Source organism: Falco rusticolus, chromosome 4, assembly GCF_015220075.1.
Source record: "Falco rusticolus isolate bFalRus1 chromosome 4, bFalRus1.pri, whole genome shotgun sequence".
Lineage (NCBI taxonomy): Eukaryota > Metazoa > Chordata > Aves > Falconiformes > Falconidae > Falco > Falco rusticolus.
This window is the reverse complement of record NC_051190.1, coordinates 54,228,955-54,250,550: the sequence shown is the minus strand read 5'-3', so window position 1 is coordinate 54,250,550 and position 21,596 is coordinate 54,228,955.

The window sequence follows — 21,596 nt, the reverse complement described above, 5'->3', positions numbered from 1 at the left end:
CATAATTTTTAGCATTTGAATCAGGCTCTTCAGTTTACTATTCAGACAAATCACATAAATAAAATATACAGTAGAATCATTTGCTTTCTTATTATAGCTACAAACAGACTAATAGGCAAATAAATGAACGCAATCAAACTGAATGTTCTCTTAGTTATTTCATGGGAGGTAAAAATCATCTGCAAACAAAATCAGCTATGTTTTGTGAGTTGGAGATACACAAGTATTTTGAAAGGATAAACAAAGTAATGAAACCTGGCTAGTATGAAACTCATTTTAATTCAGAAGCGGAAAAAGAACAGTCTATATGGGAGAAAAACAGACAGCAGCTCAGGCAGAAGTGTGTGGAGAATTCCAGTGGGTTGAGTGGCGTAGGATTGTGGTCATTTGGGGAATAATTTCTTTTCTATGCCTCAGTTCACCATCTTGAAAGTGGGCAATGGTTTACAAATGGCACAGATCTTCCAGTCAGAGGTGCTTCAGAAACTCTTGCCATACCTCGCCATTTTTTCCTGCAAGCCGTAAGGGGTGTTGTAATATACTGTTCGGTGTGCGTGCACGGTCGTGGGCTATGCAATAACACAATACAGTCAATAAGGTTTTATAAACAATGAACAATCCAAACAACAGAAAAGCAGAAATAAAAGTAGTGTTAAGAAAAACAGCCCAGAGCTGTACAGATTGCTTAGATAGTACCTATGAAGAGGTGTTTCATAAGAAATACTTAGTCATCACACAGTCTGGTCATGCAAACATTGTGCTGGGTGTTCACCACCATGATCAGCCTGAGCCCAGGTTTTCCTACACAAGGTCTAGTCTGAATTATATTCTTGCAAGGGCATTTCAAAAGATTAAATAAATCTATTTAACCATTCATCTCAAATAAATTCATTGGTAGAGCAGAGCCTTGTAACGGTTGGATCTCTTCTGCTCTCTTTCTGTTGCTCACTACTGCTGGTCTTTCATTAGAGGGCTTAGGGCTGCAGCGGTGTCAGGAGCTTCTTGTAACCTTGAGGTGATAGAGAAGGGAGGGACATGTGTGGAGCAGATCAAACAAGACCTGATCCATTTCATGCAGTTGTAGCATGGATCCAATAACACCAAATGAACCATTAGGACATGGTTCAGGTTAGTCAGTTGTTCTGGAGCTAAAGGATGTGCTTGGAGGTACCTCTGTAGGAAGAGAGACTCAAGACTCTTCCACCACAAACAACTGCTGCCTTTGCTTCTCTGTGCTCCTTGGACAGGGAAGCCAAGCTTGTAGGAGATGGGAAGAAATGGAGCTTTAGTGTTTGCATTCATAAATGGTCTCTTTTTTTCATCTTTCATATGTAAACCACATAGAACCTTATAATTATTAGTCTTTAACATAACAGGTAAGCCAATGGCTGTGCAAGGGAACAGGTCAGGGAGCAAAAAAGGCAGGAAGACCAGCATATCTTTCATTTGTGCCTTTCATTTAGCGATTGCCCTGATAATAAACAAAATTGTCTGATTCAGGATGCTCCAGTGGTACCACATTTCAGTCTGAGCCTTAAAAGGCCAAATGCCTGCAACAGGCACCAGCAGAAGTTCTTAAGGATGTTTACCATTGGGATCGGTAGGCACTTACAGTGTTAGCTGGCAGCTCAACAGAAATCTCAGGAATGTCAATAATTCCTGAAAAGGAGTGAGCTTGGAACCTTAGAAAACACTGTTAAGATTCTAACACCTTTTTCTATTAAGGTTTTGGTGTGTGGTCAAGAAAGCTGAAAACTAATGCACACTGGTTATTTTGAAGCAGTCCCTGCAAGCATAAATCTAGTTCACAGTAAAAGAGAGTGCAAGGCAACTTGCTTCGCTTTGAGAAGAAATAAATTACACACTGCATAACCAAACTGATCAAAACTTCCTCCAAGTGAGAATTAAATTAAATACCTTGGTCGATCTGGACCTAAGAATTTGCAGGTGAAGAAAGTATGTTTATCTTGCTGAGCAAAACACCTCACACACATATGAGCTCCAAGCCCCTGTGTATGACTTGAATTCTGAGTTTTCCTGCTAATATGATTCCTTGTAGTTAGGCAGCAATAAGTGTCTTAGAGACCAGTTCAGCAGGCTCAGCTTAGAGACCTGGAGCTAAACTCTGTTCTCAAGGTTGAGTCACTGCAGAGTGGGAGAGTGTAGCAAAGTGGTCACTGCCTCCAGGCATCTGCGTGGACCCTCATTCACAGATGGCTACACCCCTTGGAAATCAGGAGCTGAACCGTGCAAGTCTGTAGTACTGCGTTAAAGAAACTAATTTGGTGATGATTTTCTTTAGGAAGACTTTTATGCATGAAACATGGAATAGAAAAGCAAAAAGTTCTTTCTAATCTGCTGCCTCAAGTGGAGCAAAGTCCTCACATGGATCCAAGGTCTCCACTGCACAGGTGCTAATCTGAAGTGAATGGACAGAGCTCAATAGAGCTCAATAGAGGAGAAGAATGTTGCCCAGAAGCTCATCGCAGACTTTGAGCTGCAGGGCTGCCTAGGATGTGCTTGGTGGCAGTCCGTTTACATTATTTTTCATTGACTGCAGCAGTGAAGCCATCAATGTGACTGCTTAGTGACTGCATTAAGTATGTTCCTGACTGATTAAACCCAATAGATTTATATGGCTCAGAGCTGGAACAGGAATTTTGCTTGACGCAAGGGCAACAAGATTTAACAGCAATGGCATTAGCGGTGTCCTTTTGCCTGATGCACACATCATATGTGTAATCACATCAAGGGGAATAAACTCAATCAGAGCAAATGCTGTCAAAGATAACCAGCATTAGGCAAAATCATCTACAAATGAAACCATCACAGGCCTTCAAGCCTTATCTACACATCTGTGTGGCTGGAATAAATAAAGGCCTCAAATCTTGTTAGCATTAAGGCGATTGGCATTCAAAGCATAATGGACAGCTCTTTCAGGGAGATGTATCACTTCTCCCATCTCCTCCTTCTTCAAGGAAATCCTATGTCTATGTAAAGGAAAACAAAATCAGTTGTGCTAAAAGTGTTTGGCTGGGTTTATCTTCTCTTTTATCCATTCTTAACCATATTTTTCTTTCTCATCTCAGCATTTAAGTTCTTCATGGAGGAGTACAAGGTCATACCACTTACCAGACTGTATCAAATATCTGCTTCACTGGGAAATCGACCTTAGCCAGATGCTAAGCAGAGATGTTAAGAAATGTCACTCTGCGGCTGCAATTTATTCCAACATGAAATTTCCTTCTCATGTCTGATCATTGCAAACAGTTGTAAACTTTAAAGCAGGACACTTCTGTCATTAATGTAATTTTCCTCTCATTCTTGACACCATATAATTGTTCCAGACTTTCAGGAAACTTATTAGTACTTATCCTTGAAAACTCACTGCTGCCATAACTATGTCTGTATGAGGATGGCAAATATGCTCAAGAACCTTCCAATCTGAGTCCAGCCACTGCAGAATCACCCATGGGGTAATAATGAACTCTCTCAGCCATCAAAATAACGTGACCACCTATGAAATGCCTATTGAAATAGTCCCTGGCCTGTACTTGGTCCTCAGTGGTGCTAGAGAGGGCTCGCTGGACCAAAATTTAACAGTACAGAAAACGATTCCAGTGTCACTGCTCAAAGGTTTTAAGGCACTAGTATGATCATAGCTAGCAAGATGAATAGTGTAATAATCTGTTGAGTGAGAAAAATAATGCCCTTTTGTTAATTTTGTTCCATTCTCTTCCATACCTGGCTTTATGAGAAAGAAAACAGTATTAGTTGCATTGTTTATCCTTTGTTTTTATTGCTTAATCATTATTCTGTTTCTCTTTGTGAAGCCACCAGTCTTTTCCCAGAATTTTGCTATTTTGGTTACATTCTGCCACTCTCCCTCCGACCAATATTTTGAGCGTTACTTGTATCCTTCTCCAATTCATTTACATTACTCAAATCTTTTTCAGGACAGAGTAATCAGTGCTGTCAAGTGCATCCAGAAGGCACCAACCTGTAGTTCCTTCTGGACAGATTTGACTGCAACACTGAGGAAAAAATAAAGTCACAGTTGCTCATGAAGCAGAGGTGAACAGAGAGGAGACGGACATAGTAACACAGGAGACCAACTGTATAATGGAAGAAGATTACCCTTGCTTTACAGGCTTGGTTTCTTTGAACTCAGTTGTTCTCCATCCCTTCTTCAGGGTACTCTATCAGGAGGTTTGTGTAGCTCCAGTGGACAGAAATCCTCTTCTGGTTGGAGGTGCCTGGTGTGGTCATGCGGGAAGAGGCCATTAGTGCATGTAGAGCAAGTGATCTGTTGTCCTCAGCGCAGGGATCTGGTGTGGAAGCATGGCCACAGGTTGCTCAGGCTTCCCATATTCAAATTTCTGAGCTGGTTCAGTTATTATTCAAGGGATCACATATGAGTTATACAGATAACATTGCTGCTGATCCTGAAAAGCACTTTCTTCCTGGGATGTGTTCAGTATTACTCCAAATGCCACAGAGGAGCAGGAAAGGCAATAGAGCAAGACGTGTCTCCCTTGGTTGTGTTTGCCCACATCCTAATATTTACCGACCTTAGCTAGGTCTAAATAATCAGAGGCAATACAGAGAAATGAAGCTTGACAGAAACGCAGTTTTAGCTGATTATTATCCTAACATTCAGGGTAACATTTATGGTCAGACAGACTTCTTGTGAAAAATGTTACCTTGTGGATATCATAGAATCATAGAACAGCTCGAGTTGGAAGGGACCTTTAAAGGTCGACTAGTCCAATTCCTGATACCTGCCGACATCCCTGGATTTAAAATGTCCTTTTCCATAGTGAGGGTTGATGACTGGGCTTCAGCTAAGCAAAGCAAGAATATAGGAAGGAAGTAACAAGAAGAAAAGAAAAACAAAACAAAACAAAACCCAAAAAATAGGTTATGAAATGAGGCCACCCAACTGGAAAGCAACTCCACAGAAAAAGGACTTGGAGGTCCTGGTGGATGCCAGGTTGAACATAAGCCAGCAATGTGCCCTTGCCGCAGAGAAGGTGAATAGTGTCCTCGGCTGCATTAGGCAAATGATTGCCAGCAGGTCGAGGGAGGTGATCCCTCCTTTTTATTCAGCCCTGCTGAGGCCACATCTGGAGCAATGGGTCTGGTTCTGGGCTGCTCAGTACAAGAGCAACATGGACATATTGGAAGGAGTCCAACAAAGAGCCACAAAGGTGATTAAAGGACTGGAGCATCTCTCCTGTGAGGAAAGGCTGAGGTAGCTGGGAATCCCTGGAGAAGGAAGGTTCAGGGAGGATCTTAACAATATGCATAAATACCTGAAGGGAGGATGTAAAGACGACAGAGCCAGGCTCATTTCAGGGTGCCCAGTTTCCTGAAACTGACTGTCGGGAAACACTTTATTTTTCTTTCCTCTTTCTTTGCAATTCATAGTCCGTGACAGCAATCTGTGAATTGCTTTCACCACATCCTTGGGTACATCAGATGGGACGCCCAGTTCCAGTTCTTAGCTAACTGAATCACAGCATGCTGAGTTCAAGACCTGCTGGCAACTTGACGCTCCCAGGCATTTGTGGTCTAGGTGCCCATGTGCGGATCTAGATGCTCAATGACAGCTCTAAGCATTGTGGCATTGTGGTGTTCCAGCTACCAGCTGGGGAGAAAGTTGCAGAGGTGGGAACAAGCATTCAAATCAATCAGCTCCAAAACTGTTATCCCTTTGCTGTATTTCTGCAAACTGGAGTTAAATATCACATCCTTGATTTCAGCTGAAGGGGTACTATTCATATAGGTGCAAATGTGACCTCAGATTTGATTGCTGTAACTCCAAGATCACTTTTTTTCTTTTATTTTTCTCCTGTCGTCCTGATCAAAAGCACCAGAGAAGCAAAAGTCAATGGCAAAACTCAGTTATGTTAAATATCTTCAGCTGAAGCCTCAACCATAAATGAGATCCAACGGGAAGCAAACTCTTCACAAACGCTTAGGGAAGACTCTAACCAGCCAGTGAACAAAAATTAAAAATAAAAGAAAAAAATTAAAGTTATTCAGAGAAAGGAAAAAGGAAATTCTGAAGAGACAGTACAGTCCAGAGCACTTAGAAAGTGGAAAAGAAGATGAAAATGATATACTGAGGGAAACTGGAAATGTTTTTTGTATATCCACATATATTCAATGATAAAAGCAGGCTACATGCAAACTGGCAGAGCACTGTGAGCATTGCGTTCTTCAAAGTTCCAAGGGGGAAATTTGAGATTTTTGTATCACACAGAAAGCTAAGGCTTAAGGGGCACATTCTGCAGGGCATTGATTACTGGCTAAAAGGATGCCAGGATACTTAGTGCTGCCTTTGGGTCAGCGGGACTGGTTCCAGTATTGCTGCTTGACCTGCTCCTGCATCTCCTCTTCGCAGGCTATGTGCCTTCTGACGCCAGGATGCCTTCCACAGATTAGGCAGAGAAGTCTGAAAGCCTCCTTGCCTTTGCTTTACAAATAATACTTTCTTGAAGACTGAATTATAAGCCATCAAACGTAGTTCCTTTGCATACCCTGGAGTTTTAGCTGGATGGTTTTATACTGAAAGTAGGTGAAGGTTGTTACATTCCTTTTCCTATTCATTGTCTGACTTGCATGCTTAGTGCTCGACAAAGGTAACTTTAGCATTTGGTTTTAATATGCCATGTGCGCTACAGTGTGAAAGGCATGAACATGATTTATGATGTACACACCACGCTCATATTACAATGCTAATGCTGAGGTGCTGTTGTGAAACATTCCTAAGAAACACAGTTCTAAGAAACAAAATTGAGCACAATGACCTATAGGATATGTCAGCAAGTGAAAATAAGGAAGTGCTGTGGTTTGAATGGGGTTTTGCACTGCAGCACACTTGAGTTGACATACTCTGCATGGAGAAATCTAAGTTAAAATATGCAGTCTGTTCATCGTTTCCCTCTTCATTAGAAAAATGAGCACAACAGAAAGAGAAAGCTGTGACATACAAGCAGTGCTTTTATACAAAAGGAGAGAAACAACTCCCACACATTTAAATCCTTAGGATATAAGATGGATTTCAATGCACCCCTCTCAATCTCTTGAAGTGAAGGACCACCACTACTCCAAACTGTGTGTAACCACTACAATATGCATTTAGGTTGCTGCTTCAGATCCTCTGTTCTTCCAACAAGAACTTTACTGTTTTTTCAACTTTTTCTGTTATTCAGTCAATGTCAAATGGATCTTAAGCATCTGGAAGTGATGAAGTTCAGGCACAGCACACTGATAAAAGTAGTAAAGTTTCAGGGGAAAGTGTAACTACTTTCAGGATGGAGCTTGATCAGCTTGTGAAAGAGCTGTGGCTGTCTGTGATAACAGAAGACTAGAATCATTATCTGAACAGGTCTCCCCCATTTCCTAATCTTTAATCTCATCTGCACAGAAACATGCTCATTCTTCCTGCAGAATGATGAGCGGGAGTACAGGTGGCTGGATGGAGCCCAGCGGCACTCAGCCAAGGCTAGACCACCACTAGCCTTGCTCCTGTCAGCTTGATCCATTTGTTTTACATTTCCACTTCTCTGCAACACACCTGGGGACATTGCGCATTTGCTGGACTATTTCATCCTCTGAAAGGCTGAATATCCCGGTATTTCAGTGTATAGAGAAGTCTGAGCCCACTACTCATACGTAGAAGGGGTCGTTTTGTCCTCTTTGGAATTACCCTTGTGTACACAGCTCTCATGTTTCTCTTCTCCACTCTGTGAAACTCCAGTGAGAGTTTTGGCCCATTACAGTGACTCCACTACTTCCATTGAGATGTGAGCAAAAAAAAAAAAGCACAAAAAATTATCTATATTGAGCACATCTTTCATCTAATTGTTCAGAACAGAATGCAAAGGGGGGGTGGGGTGTAAAGTGCTGTGGATGGCGTAACTGCATTGAAGTTGTGTCTCGTATATTCACTGCTTCATCCAGCCAGACTTCTGAATAATTTACTCAACTAGGTAAAAATGTTTTATTGGCTATTCTTCCTTTAACCATCAGTGCAGACATCACAAGGGGACTTTTGCATGCCCTGGTGTAAACTTTGCTCTGCTTTTTCAGAAAATGATTGATACTAGGCTAGAGTAGCACTTTCTGGAAAGCAGGGGACTGACTGAAATGATAACCAGATGACTGCCACTTGCTGCCTGCTTTTAGGATAGAGCAAAGATTGCATGGCATCATATTAGTGACCAAGACTTGACTTCATGCCAGGACTTCCTATGGACTTGAATTTTTACCCCATATTCCATGTCTCATACTACACACTGCACACACACATATATTAGGTCAGCAAACACCTGCTTTTATTTTACAGGTTACATTGCAAGCGGTCAAGCTAACCAAGCAGGAATAAGATGTAAAGAATTGAATAGGTTAGACTATTTCTGTTGGAAGGGACCTGCAACAATCACTCATTCCAATTGCCTGACCAATTCAGGGCTCAGCAAAAGGTAAAGCATTGTCCAAATACCTCTTAAACACTTAACTTACTGTTAATTGAAAGATGAAAATAAAACGATCTTTTTTTTTTCTTTGGTTTTTGCTTGTATGAGGTTTTAATTTGTTTTACATTTAGGATCTCTGCCCTGATGAAATTAAACAGAAAAATCTTTCTGAATCTGACCCAAGGCTGAGTTTGGGGATGGATGAGTTGAAATGGTAGGAATATCCCAAGTTAATCACAACAGAGACTGCAGGCTGCTGCTTCTCCATGTCGCTTCAAAAGACAATTTTGCAAGGCTTTCAATAAGTAATGAAATTAACAGAAACAGGCATCTACATGGTACTTGGAGATGGTTTCAGAATGCGTACTATGCTTGGATACAGCTTCTCCAACCCCATACTAATTATCCTTCAACACATCAAATGCAGAAACAGAATTTTAACTAGCTGGGAAGCCAGCTTTCCACTGGAATAAGGGCATTATGTTGAAAGTTAGCAAGCTGGATGTTATGTTTGCAAGGTTTTTATTTGAAGATAAGTTATTGTAATTCATTAAATCACAACCATATATTGAAAAGACCTTGCAGATAATATTTTCTAAAGCATTTAGCAAAGCTAATGGTGAAAAGAATACATTTCCAAAAGAAATTAATGAGCTTCTCCTTACACCCTAGTTAAATTGTTTTCATTGATTTAGCCAGTCACATATATTCAGTAAAACTTCAGGGGGAAAAAAGAAAGAAAAAATAAAGGAGTGGAAAAGAATTGCTAATAAATGATAAGACAAAGGAACAAAATTGCTGGTGTATTTTAACGCAGCTAGTCTGTCAGAGAGACAGGGATGTTGGGAGCTTGTGAGCAGCCATGTGCAATGGTTACCAGCAGAATGGACTCATGAGCAAGGGGCAAGGCATGTAAAGGTGAGGAGCTAGACCTTGATCAAGGTAAAATGAAACACTGAGAAGAGGCCAAGCTGAAATTCAGGAGTCAGCATATGGACGAGTTTAGGATGGGACATGTGGAATAATGGTTATTAGGAGCCAAGAGCTACAACTCAACAGGAAGAAATTAGGAGAGAGACACACTGTGCTGTTGCCAACTGATAAATGTTCAAACACTGTCCAGTTCCTGACACGTGGTACCCCAGCCAGGTTCACTGGCTGCTCCTTCCTCAGCTCATCAGGCTTCAGGCTCAATGGCCTGCCACAGAACAACTGCTGTCAGATGACTTCAGACTTCAATTATCCAGATGAAGCTTAATGGAAGTCAACAGAATGGGAATCTCGGGTGGAAAATCCAGCTGCATTGCCTGGTGTCAAGGAATCATCTTCACCATTGTTAGCTGGAGATTAATCCTGCTTGGAAGCCATCTCTTGTCGAGGCATGAGTCTCTGTTTTAAATGCAGACTGGCTTACCTTGGAGGGTAAATTGAAGGATGGAATACTTTGGGCTGGAAGGGAACTCTGGATGTAACTTGGTGCAACTCCCTTGAGTAATGTGTAAAGCGCTTTGTGAAGGGGGTGGAGTAGCAGCTCTGACCTCCTGGTCCTCTGAGCATGCGCTGGGTTTATAGTGTGATTACTCTCACTCAAGTTAAATCAGAAGTTGTCAGTATGATTATAAGAAATTTCGGTTAATGCCTCTGAAGACAGAGGCCTGTCTCCACTGTATATTGTGTCTGGGCATTCCCTTTTTTCTAATTTCTACATTTTCACTGCTCTTTTCTGTCATTCACACATCATATGACACTGCTCAGCAATAAAAGCTTGGTGAAAGGAGAAGGAAGAGGGCATTGGTGTTATGGCACTTGTCTTCTCAAATAACTGTTGCAGGTGCAGAGGCCCTGCTCTCCAGGAAGAGGCTGGAATCTGCCTGCCGATGGGAAGCAGTGAAAAATTTCCTCTTTTGTCTCTGCTTGTGTGTGCCACTTTTGTTTTCCCTATTAAAATTATCATTATCTTGATCCATGAGTTTTCTCATCTTCCTTTCATTTTATTTCCCATCCTGCAGGAGTTCCACATAGCCACCTAAATTTACATGTCTTAACTGACAAGTTCAAATCCATCCCACAAAAGGACAGGATCCACTTGCCTAAACAGAGCTGTCTGGTTCCTTCTGCGGTCACAGCACTTCTGTGATTCCTGAACCAGGCTCACAGATGCGATGTGGAACCCACAGAACACCAGTGCCCGTCTGGTTGGGCAGCTGGTGGCTGGGGGTTTATCCAGCAGCATCTCACACAGCTCTAGATGGCTGTTTAGGCAACCAGATCCTACCCTAGCCGTTTGCAATTGTGATTTTAAAATGGAGTTTAGACCGTCTTTGTAGTTGTATCAGACCTGCTGACAGTCTTTATATGGAAAAACAAGGTATGTAACAGCTGGCCAGTAACAGAACTATGAAATAAAAGCAGAGAGCGCCTTGTGTGACAGGATGAGGATAATGGGATTTGACATGAAATGTACCCTGCAGTAAGAATAAACAAGACTGTACTTACTTCCTACCTTTTTTTCCCTCCATTTCAAGTTGAGTGTTTTTGAAATAGAGGAAAAAAAAGTAAGGGAGACAAGGCAGTCAGCATGGCTGAACAGTTTGGTGAACATGTGGATTTGGTATTTCTTTTAGAATCAGCTAGGACAATTGCCTGGACTTTATTATACAGAATTCTGCAAAAAAATTTCTTGATCATAAATATATACATCTCTCTACCACCCAACAGTGAATCACCTGATGCCTATAGCTCCTTCCATGTTTGGGAGTTCAGTCACTTAAGTATAACTGTCTATTGTCTTAGATATTTTTTTACTTGATTTCTTGTTGGGTTTTTTTGGTTTGTTTTTTGTTGGTGGTGTTGTTGTTGGTTTGGTTTTGTTGTTGGGTTTTTTTTTTGGGGGGGGAGGGTTGGTTTTTTTTCTCTAACTGAATCTCCATGTCTGGCTATTAAGAAAGAGCATCATTTTATTGCAGCTCTTAATGACACTCGAAATGTTTGGGGATTATGTATTAAGATCAGGGATTGATCTCAGAATGATTGTTTGATTCACGCTGTGGAAAAAGTCTGTATGAGTATCTATATAACAGCAGGTATGAAGTATTTCAAACATATCTTTGTATTCTTCCTTCTGAGTATTGTCTGCATTCCAGATCCAAAAGCTCCTCCAACCCCATTACCACAGTTTCTGTCTGCACCTGGTAGTAAAAGCAGATGTAAAGTGGAGAGAAGGGTTTCTCATCTCTGTAAAGGCTGCGGTGTTCAGAGCTTCCTGACTCATGTTGGTTTCAGCTGTTTGTGAAACACTGCATTGATGCAATTTAGAAGCATTACAGTTAGAAAGCAAGAACGTTTTTCAGAAAACCATGACGCACTGTGTGACGCCAAAGAAACTGTTTCCCCTTCAACAGCCTTCATGTAGCTACCTATAAAATAGCAGTAAAGGCACTCCTCTTAGCAATAACCCAGCTGAGTGTCTGAGCCTTCTGCAGGCATATTTGTGAAACAAAGAGAAGAAAAAACAAAATGCTGAATGGAACCTACAGCAGAGGTGAAATGGTCCTGTTTAAACTAGACACTCTAATACATACTGCAGGCTATATAGCAGAAAATTACACCATTAGGAAATGAAAACTCATTCCAGCAATATATAATCAGTCTTCCAGCAGCTTAGGGAGTTGGTATTGAGACAGTAAGTCTTTAACTTCAGTGGGTCTTTATTAATGCTGCTGTTAGAGTGGTTGCTACATCAACTTGTTTGCATAAATCCTGTAAAAAATGGGGGGAAAAAAAATATGGCCTTGTAACTGTAACAATTGTGCTGGCACACACAAGAAGTCATGTTGTAGCCAAACATGTAGCACAAATAATAAACTTAGGCCATCGGAGGTTCAAGTTGAAGCCCATTACATTCCTCCCATCCTCCTCAGAAGAAAGTGGACCAGGGTGGACCAGTGATACTCTTCGGCACTGGGTTTGGGGTTGACTTTTAGAGGTGGTGATCTGAGTGAGTCAGGCAGTATCTTTGCAGAGCCAAAGGCCTTTTTACAGACACAAAGCATTTACATATAATGCATATACATAAATATATGCATGTATTTACGTATATAGTTATATTTATACACTCATGCATGTACTCCAAAGGTAGTGTGGCAAAGTACTGCATCTGTAAATTCTCTCTTCCTTTCCCACCTCCTCCCAGATAGTCCCATGATGTTAGGAAAAAATGGGATGAACAACGAAGTAGGAGCACAGGCAGTTCTCCATGTCTGCATCTGGAAAGGTGAAAGGCCACTTTAGTGAGAGATTTTTGAAACTGTGGTGACTTGGGGAAATATATTCCAGCAAAAAAGCTCCCATTCTCACACACTCACTTTTTACAGAGGTCCCTACCCAACAGTGGTGTGTGCCCAGCTGCTCTCCAAGCTGCAGTAGCCCATTTTGAGCACATCCACAGTGAAAAACGACTGGCTGTGCAAGGACCTTGGAGTTCCTGGCTCTTGGATAAATGGCTGGGGCTTTTTGCCTGTAGCTGGGAGATTTTTAGTTGCAGGACTTTGGGCTTGGTAGTTTTTCTTGATTTTATTTTTTAATCCTTCTGCTTATTTATTCTTCCCACCTGCAGACTCTAATTCAAAGTATGTCTTGCTCTGTTCCTAGAATGCTGGGCTATATTTTGTTGCCCTTCATTATGCAGAGGAAAAAGCAGTCCATCTAAAAATGTGAACAGTTGAGTTTAATGTTAACTGAGTCAATGAGAAGACTTTGAGCTTTATCAAAAAAGGAGGTCAGTTAGTTTAGGTTTTCAGCTTGGTTCTGAGCCTGACCTGTGACCTCACTGGTAATTAATGTCACAGTTTCACTATGCAAGGAGACAAATGTGCTGTTATTAGCAATTAATATCATGGCTGACCTGAGCTCTAAAGGTTCACATGTAGCTGAAGGGACATTTAAATGCTTTTTGTTAGCAGCTGGAAATTTTATATATATGCCATTGTGTAGAGTCAGAACATTGTGAAGACTCTTAAGGAATTCAGAAACATGACAAAAATATTTAAATCTATACCTCAACATCCCATGCAAAATATGAAGTAAAGTCTCTGCATTTTGGAAGGAAGCTAATAGGCAATGCAATAACAAGCTGCTCACTGTTCTATAAAAAACTCCAACAAAACAGGTAAAAGAAGTAAAATGGTACCAAATGCTTCCCTCATGGCCTTTCTTTCATAACTGCTATTGGCATAAAGAGATACTAAGCCCTCCCACATAATCCAAATTGCACTTAAAATGGGAATCCAAACAGAAGCCAATACCGACATCCAACATAAGTATCTCAGGAGTCATCTAAACCCAGAGACAAACTCCTACAGCACCATCCCTTTTCCCCTGAACACTTTCTAGACACCTGCAGTGCCTCTCGTGCCTTCAACTGGACCAGTTTGATTAATTCAGAGACACACACTCTTATATGCCACTGGAGCTCTAGCACTAGCTGGAGCAGCAGGTTAAGCCCAATCTCCTATGTTACTTCAGAGCCAAACTACCCTCTGTAGACCCCTAGCTGGTACCTTGTGCCAAGCAGAGGTACTTTCCTTTTGACCTTTGAGTGGGAGAGTGAGACCTGTATTTATGTAATACCCTACTGTTTAGAACACAGTCTAAGACATCTCAAGCCTGTAACACCCACCTGACAAGAGAATGCTGTAACAATCAAAGCACAGATTGAGGAAAAAGAGGCAGAAAATAAGTGGCTGAAGATACTGTCTTTCCACAATAGTGATGCCACATTCATGGGGCTAGAGGAGTCCAGACATCAACAGGTTAATAACACTCCAGCAGTTCATGAACCTGCATCACAAAACACCAGGATCTATAATATAAAGGCACTTATCTGCAGAACCCTGTATGTCTGTATTAGACACATCTTTTATTTTCTCAGTGCAAAACATGTACAGTTGCATTGGCTCTGCCAGTACAGCGATGAACTGATTCACTGCTAGCTCTCCAAGAGTCGTAGAATCATAGCATGGTTGGAAGGGACCATCTAGTTGCAACCCCCCTGCTATGGGCAGGTGTAGGGGGATGAAGACAGTGGGTTGATTTGCATTGATAATATGCAGCTGTGAGCTTGCTTTGATGATGTGCAGCTATAACTCATCCCTGCAAAGTGGTTAAATAGCTCTGAGGAGTAGGAGGGAGAGGAGTCCTAGATGAGGGAGGAGTCTGGAGAAGGATACCTGGGTGAAGTAGAGACAAGGGCTTCTGGAGGATGGAGAAACACCCATGGTAAAGTTGTGTTTGGTGGGGTTTTTTTGTTTGTGTTTTTTTTGGGTTTTTTGTTTGGTTTTTTTTTTTTTTTTTTCTGCTTGCTAGCTTGTTTGTGCTGCAGCAATTGGTGCTTTGTGTGAGGCAAACTGATTTGGACTCAAATTGCAACAGGTAGGGACACTTTCTGCTACACCAGGTTGCTCCAAGCCCCATCCAGCCTGGCCTTGGACACTGTCAGGACTGGGGCACCCACAGCTGCTCTGGGTGTCTCACTGCCCTCACAGGAAAGAATTTCTTCCTAATATCTGATCTAAATCTCCCCTTTTTCAGTTTAATGCCATTCCCTCTTGTCCTATTGCTGCATGCCCTTGTAAAAAGCTGCTCTCCAGCTTTCCTGTCAGCCCCTTTAGATAGTGGAAGGCTGGAATGAAGTCTTCCAGAGCCTTCTCTTCTCCAGGCTGAACAGCCCTAGCTCCCTCAGCCTGTCTGCACAGCAGAGGGGCTCCAGCCCTCTGAGCATCATTGTTCCCCTCCTCTGCTGGGTGGCCTCATACTTCAAGTTGCCTGCTCTCTCCAGCTGTGGCCTGTTGTCTCCCTCTCTGTATTTCACTTGGTGTCCCACCACAAGACCTGTTGGTCACTAGGCTGTGGAACAGCTGTCCTGCCACCATGTCTGCTGTCTACTGGGGTCTCTTGGAGACCTGCCGGATGGGAGACTGATGATGTGTTGCAAGGTTTCTTTTGTGAGGCAGGTGGGTCCTGATGGTCCTGCACTTCCTTGGCAAGGTGATAGTAATTAAGCTACAGTAATGCCCCATGTGCTGACCCTGGCCTGGGGAGCCACACAATTCAAGAATTCTCTATGAAAAGAGCTGCCAGGCCTTTGGTTTAATAAACCAACATTTGTTTAAGTGGTTGTGCTTATGTCACAGGTATTTCTGCTAGAAGTACACCCATAATCTCAGGATTCAGAAAGCAAGAGAAGAACCTGAACATTTATCCTCTTTGGCCCCCACCCCCTAAATAGATGCACTGCATCCACAGCCTGAGGATGGTGAAAAGGTGCAGTGGAAGCTGAGGCACTGGCATATCTATGGAGCACGTGTCCCTGCCAGGCAAGTAGGCATCTCTGTTTTCACCAGCTACCCTTCTGTCAGGTATGTTAGACCCAGTACTCCACAAAAGCAGCACTGATTACTCTGTTACTCCGGGGAAATGGCTCCCTTCTAGCCTTGCCAAGTTTGTGGGGATTTACAGGCCCAATACTTTGCATTTGCTATAGGCTAAAAGACAATCTATGGTGACTCATAAAGTCCTGGAAATGTAATTACCTGTGAAATCTCTCTAACCTCTAAAATTCACCCCTTTTCTCTAAAAATGTCAGGAGAAAATGCAAAGGCAATAAACTTTGCATAATAAGGAAACTTTATCATCTAGCACGCCAATGAAACCTACGTTATCTTAAATAGCCTAAAGTTATTTAGACTAGTCACCACATAACGAATGTCATTAGGATTGAGAGAAGTGAATATGTGCATGCAGATCATTGTAAAGAATTTGGATGCACTATGAGAGATTAAAAAGAGTGAAACACCAAAATCAAAAACCATGGGACTGGAGATAAGGTATTCATTGTCCTGGTACTGCTCAGAGGTACAGAAATTATTTCCTCTATTCACAAAGCACAAGTGGGCAGACATCTCCATTTGCTTGTCATTGTTTCTTAGTAAAATGTGGTTGCTCTTATGCAGAAATTAAAGTTGAGTAAATTGATGATTAACAGCTTGAGGAGGAAAAAAAACCTCATAATAATGTAGCAGTCAAGATGAGGACAGGCGGTTCTGAAAATAAGCAGGTGACAATGGCATTTTCTCATTTTCTCTGCAAATACTACATGACTCCTGAGGCATTCATTAATCAGAATCATGAAACAATTCAGTTGGCAGTTGTCAAGTCACCTAAGTTTGCTCACCTGATAAGCTTTGGTCTCCTGCTATGACCTCATAACTTAATGGAGTCATGATGTGAACAGAAGCCAAAGAATTGCCCCAAAATTCTGTTTCCTGACATTGCTGATATCACACGAGCAACAAGGTAAGGCAAAACCGGTATGACTTAGATGACAAAATAGATGAAGAAACACTTTCCTAATTTTTCTGTGTGATGATGATTAATTGTGCCCTATTATAATTTGCTCTTTGAAAAAGGCAGGGTTTGTAGGCCTTTTTTGGGGCAACCCGGGGATTATATTGTCTTTCCTGGTAAGAAAATACCTACGTTAAAACCAATATTTCTAATTGCAGTTCGGATTTTCCAATTGGGAAAGGTGGGATTAACGCAAAGGACCCCCCGGGTCGGCAGGCGGGCGGGGCGGGAGCGCGGCCGCTGTCCGTGGTGCTGGTGCTGCCCGCGGAGCCGCCCGGCGCCCCCGGCTCCCCTGCCCGCCTGCCCACGGGGAGGGTCTCGGCAGCTTTCTGCGGGTTTGGGGTAACATCACTGACAACACCAGTGATTATTAATCGCCTTTTCTTTGGCAATCTCTAAAGGGCTTCTACACCTCAACGTCACGGCTGCCTTCTGTGGCTGCTAAGCGTGAGGGTCAGTGTAATCGCCCCAGGGAGGATTCTTTCTGATGGCACCTGGATGTCTGGAGCGATGGCTTTACAGCCAAGCAGATCGCAGTCAGTAGAGTCCAGAACAGAATTAATTCGGTGCTAAACAAGATGTCTGAATAGGTCAGACAGGTAATGACTTCAAAATTACTGGTTTTTTTCTTTTGTTGATAAAGCAAGCTGTCTTGCATTGGTGCGGCTGTTTACACTGCTACACATCTAAGTTACATAAAGATAATTCCACTCCATTCAAAATCACACCACATTAATCCGAACTACAATAAACTCAGTCCCTCAAGGTGGGATTTGTCTACTCCACTACTGAAACTCTAACACAGACATCCATTCAGACCTGCATTATTTCAGGCTCCTTCTGAAGTCAGTGAGGAGAGATGGTCGTATTCAGAGTGTGATCCTAAAATTGTTGCCGAATATACATGAGATGAACCCCCATCCCCACCCTTACAAAAAGGATGAGGTCAATTAGCTGAGCAATAAAGGAGAAGGCTGCTGCTTTCGTTAGCATTGCTGTTGCTTGCCAAATATCTCTTCTGTGGATGACTCCAGCTGACTTTGCTGTCAACCCATGTGCCCACATGAGCTACTCAAGTGCCAGCTCGTGTTTTCTTGTTAAACATTCACTTGCTTAGATTCTTTTATCTCTACAAGAATGCCTCTTGTTGCTCTTTAATGACCCTGAAGTAATTTCCCAGATATTGTTCTATCAAATGCAAATCCCCAAATCATGTTACGACTAGGTCTATGTGGTTTTTTTTCTCTGACTCTCAACAAAGCAGACATTTTCCACTCTTGCTACTTTATTGTCTCAGTAACACATACCTGACCATGATGAATTCTAGCAAATTCCCTTTAAAAGTATACAGATTAATTAAAGGTCTGCTGCATATTCTGCTCCTAAGCCTCTAGGCTGTTAATAAACAGAGGAAAATCTTATTTCAATAACCTCTCTTCTAATTAACATTCTTCTCTGCTTTTCTCTGGATATCTTAAATGTCTAGTGCCACACTGGGACTCAGTGTCTTCCTACAGACAGTGCATAGCCCTGATATTAGAAGTTGAATAAATAGCTATGTTCAATTTATGTTTAAAAACTAAACATGCATGAAAAAACCAATGTCTAAAATTATGCACTCCCTTCTTTTCCTTTCCCTTTGACTTTGGCTTGATTTATGGTCCATTTGTTTGATCTGATTATCTTAGGCACCTCAGTTTAGCTGCCTGATAATCTCCTGCCTGAATGCACGCATTGGTTCTTGCAGAGGAGATCATTAAGACCAAATGAACACACAATAAATAAAAAGCCGAATAATTCACCCTCGTATATAAGAAATGCAAGGTTGAACATATTCAAAGCTAGTTTTAAACATGACTTGAAGTCTGCATGTATGCCATCTATTTCACAGATCTCACATACTGTAACTTAAGACAAAAGCAGTTTCAGGTTTCTGAAAATCCTGTAGTGAAAATTTCTGCACTGTTGTTTTAGCTTATGCCTGTGTACAAGCACCAAGTGGCAGCTCTGCAAAAAGACCATCTCAGTGCTTGGTGGGATCTCATGCATTCATCTTATCCCAGTTAATGATCTTTTAGCTTTTCCAAGAAAATTAATTCTTAGGTATGCATATAACCTGACCACTGTAGCAGGTGCAAGTCAGCTGCCAAATGAAAGTCAAGTATATAGAGGATAAGGTGGTAATACAGCAGACCTCATAAAGATTGAAGTTTTCAACAGAAATCAAAAAATCCTGGATTACAGTTTAGTGATATTCTAGAGGGGGCTGCTTGCTTGTTTACCTTCATGTAAGGTGTTTTGGTTTTTACCTAGAAAGTGCTATGTCAGTTGAGTGATGAAATTAGTACAATTAGAGAGCCACAGCTGTCTTTTTTTATTTAATAACCAATCCCACTCCTCAGACCCAAAAGGAAAAGAGCAAGAGAAGGAAAAATAAAGTATATTGAAATAAAGAGTAGTGAGGGGAGCAAAGCTCGCTCTTTCACGTGGTTCTTGGCCACCCCAAATTATTTTGATCAAACTGTAATAAAACCCTGTTTCATTTAGCATTTAGTCATTGCTTTTGTATTAATTCAAATGTATTTTTAGAAATGAAAACTGCAACAATTAAATCAGCTACTCCTTCACTAACAGTTATATAAACAACTGCTTTCAAACACTTCTCCCGGTTCAATGTCATGCTGTCTCTCTGCTGTTTCAAGCACAACAGTGTAATATGGTCAAAAGGTTCAAGCTGCAACACTACTTGTGAGTGACAAGGAGTTGCCGCCAATTATGGGATACATGTGGATTTGTTTCAAGATGACTGATTCTGAAGATTTTTTTCCCCCCTTTGATTTGATCTTTTTGAAAAGGGAACTCATTTTCATTGCAAAGTCATTGAAGGCTCTTCAGTAACAAATTTACAAGGCTCATGTGTCACAGCACATTACTGTTCAACCCATGAGAAAATAACCACAATTATTAGGTTATTTTAGTACCTTCCATTAAACTTGAGAGTACAAATGAAAATACATTAGTCAAATGAATTCAACCGGCTTTGGAGAGATAAAATTTTCAATGGGTGTTCTGATAAAAGTATTTCACTGTGTTCCTTCATGTATTTACAAACATTTGTGTCATAGTCTTCTGTGACGTCTTAGATTTCACCCCTAAAGAACCTTATTTGATTGGAATTATGCTGCATTTTTTTCCCTTTATGCAAGTATTTCTGCACTAGGTTTATTTATTGAACTAGCAGTTTAAACTGGGTTTCAGAGATTGTTTTGCATCTCAAAATGCTATTTTAGACCCCAGCAATTCTGATATTTTGCTGTGTACCTGATAATTTTCTTACAATTCCCTTTTTTTGTCCTGGGTAATTTCTGTTCACGTCTCATTAACCCAGTGAGTCTTCCAACTGCGAATTACTCTGACAGTTTTGGATGGGAATGTATCATGTTCTATCCTGTGGGGCTCAAGTAGCTGCATTTGCTTGGTTGCAGATTTGCCATAGTCTCTGAAAATGATTCCGCATTATTTGTGGGTTTCATAACTTGAGATGAACACAGGCTGATACTCATGGATAGCTTTCATTACAGCTTTTTACATTCAGAACATTTTCAAAATCATTAATTAACATCGTTGTTCAATCTCAGGAATTAATACAGGCATTCGCTGAACGCATGGTGTCTGTGAAAGCAAACCTTGCAGTTTCTGGATGTCATGCATGCTTCATTGTTCTGCTCCACCTTAGCAGCTAATGGGTTCTGCTTGGACACTTCATATTTTCTGTCAATGGTGATAGCACTGGCTGCTTCTTTTTTTCAAAAGCAAGAATATATTTTTTAATTGCTCTCAATTCCTTCAATATTTTTTCCAATTTTTTATCCTAGATCTGCATGTCAACAATTCAGGTTATCTTAAGTTTTCCAGTGAATTTAAAATCAAATGTTGTATATCTGTCTGTTGTAAACTATCATTGTTCGACCATGTGAAAGCACACTATAGAAATTAGTCTCAAACAAAACTAGAACAATGACTGTTTGAAGCCTCTGCTTTCTGCCGTGCAAAGAAAAATTTCACCAGATTCAGTCTCATAGCCAGGAAAACCTTGAAAATCCCTTTGTCTTCCTTAATACACTATCTAGAAAGATTTATGCGTTTCAGAATAATGTACTTTGGGCACCGTGGAAATTCAGTAACTCTCAAAATAGGGCTGACATTTTAATCTTGGCCTGACAGATCATATGGGCTGTGAATGTAAAATCTGGATAATCCCTCTTAAATTAATTTCCGGTTTAATATTCCAGATTAATAATGCTGATCTTTTTTTCATTATTTTTCACTACTTATCAGTATGGCCTGTAATAGAAAAAGCTTTCGCAAAGATTTCTGTAGACTTTGCTGCAACTGAAGGTTGGTGCCACTCCATTCACTGTCTGGCTTGACCATCACCAGGGTGCTACCCTGTCCCAGTGGTAGAGTTTTGGGTTGTACCCATAAGGAGCACTGAGTAAGTCTGGAAATAGTCTGAGACAAATGACCCTGGCTGCACCAGGATTTTTTTATGTTCCCATGTTCTGTGAACATATTTCCAGGTGATTCAGACACTTCCTGACAGAGTTGGACTTGGGGGTGAAGTGGCAGTTTTGAAGATGTCAGAAGAACCTACACACCTCTGGTGATGTGATCTGACACAGCTTCCCTGAAACAGTACTGGAAATT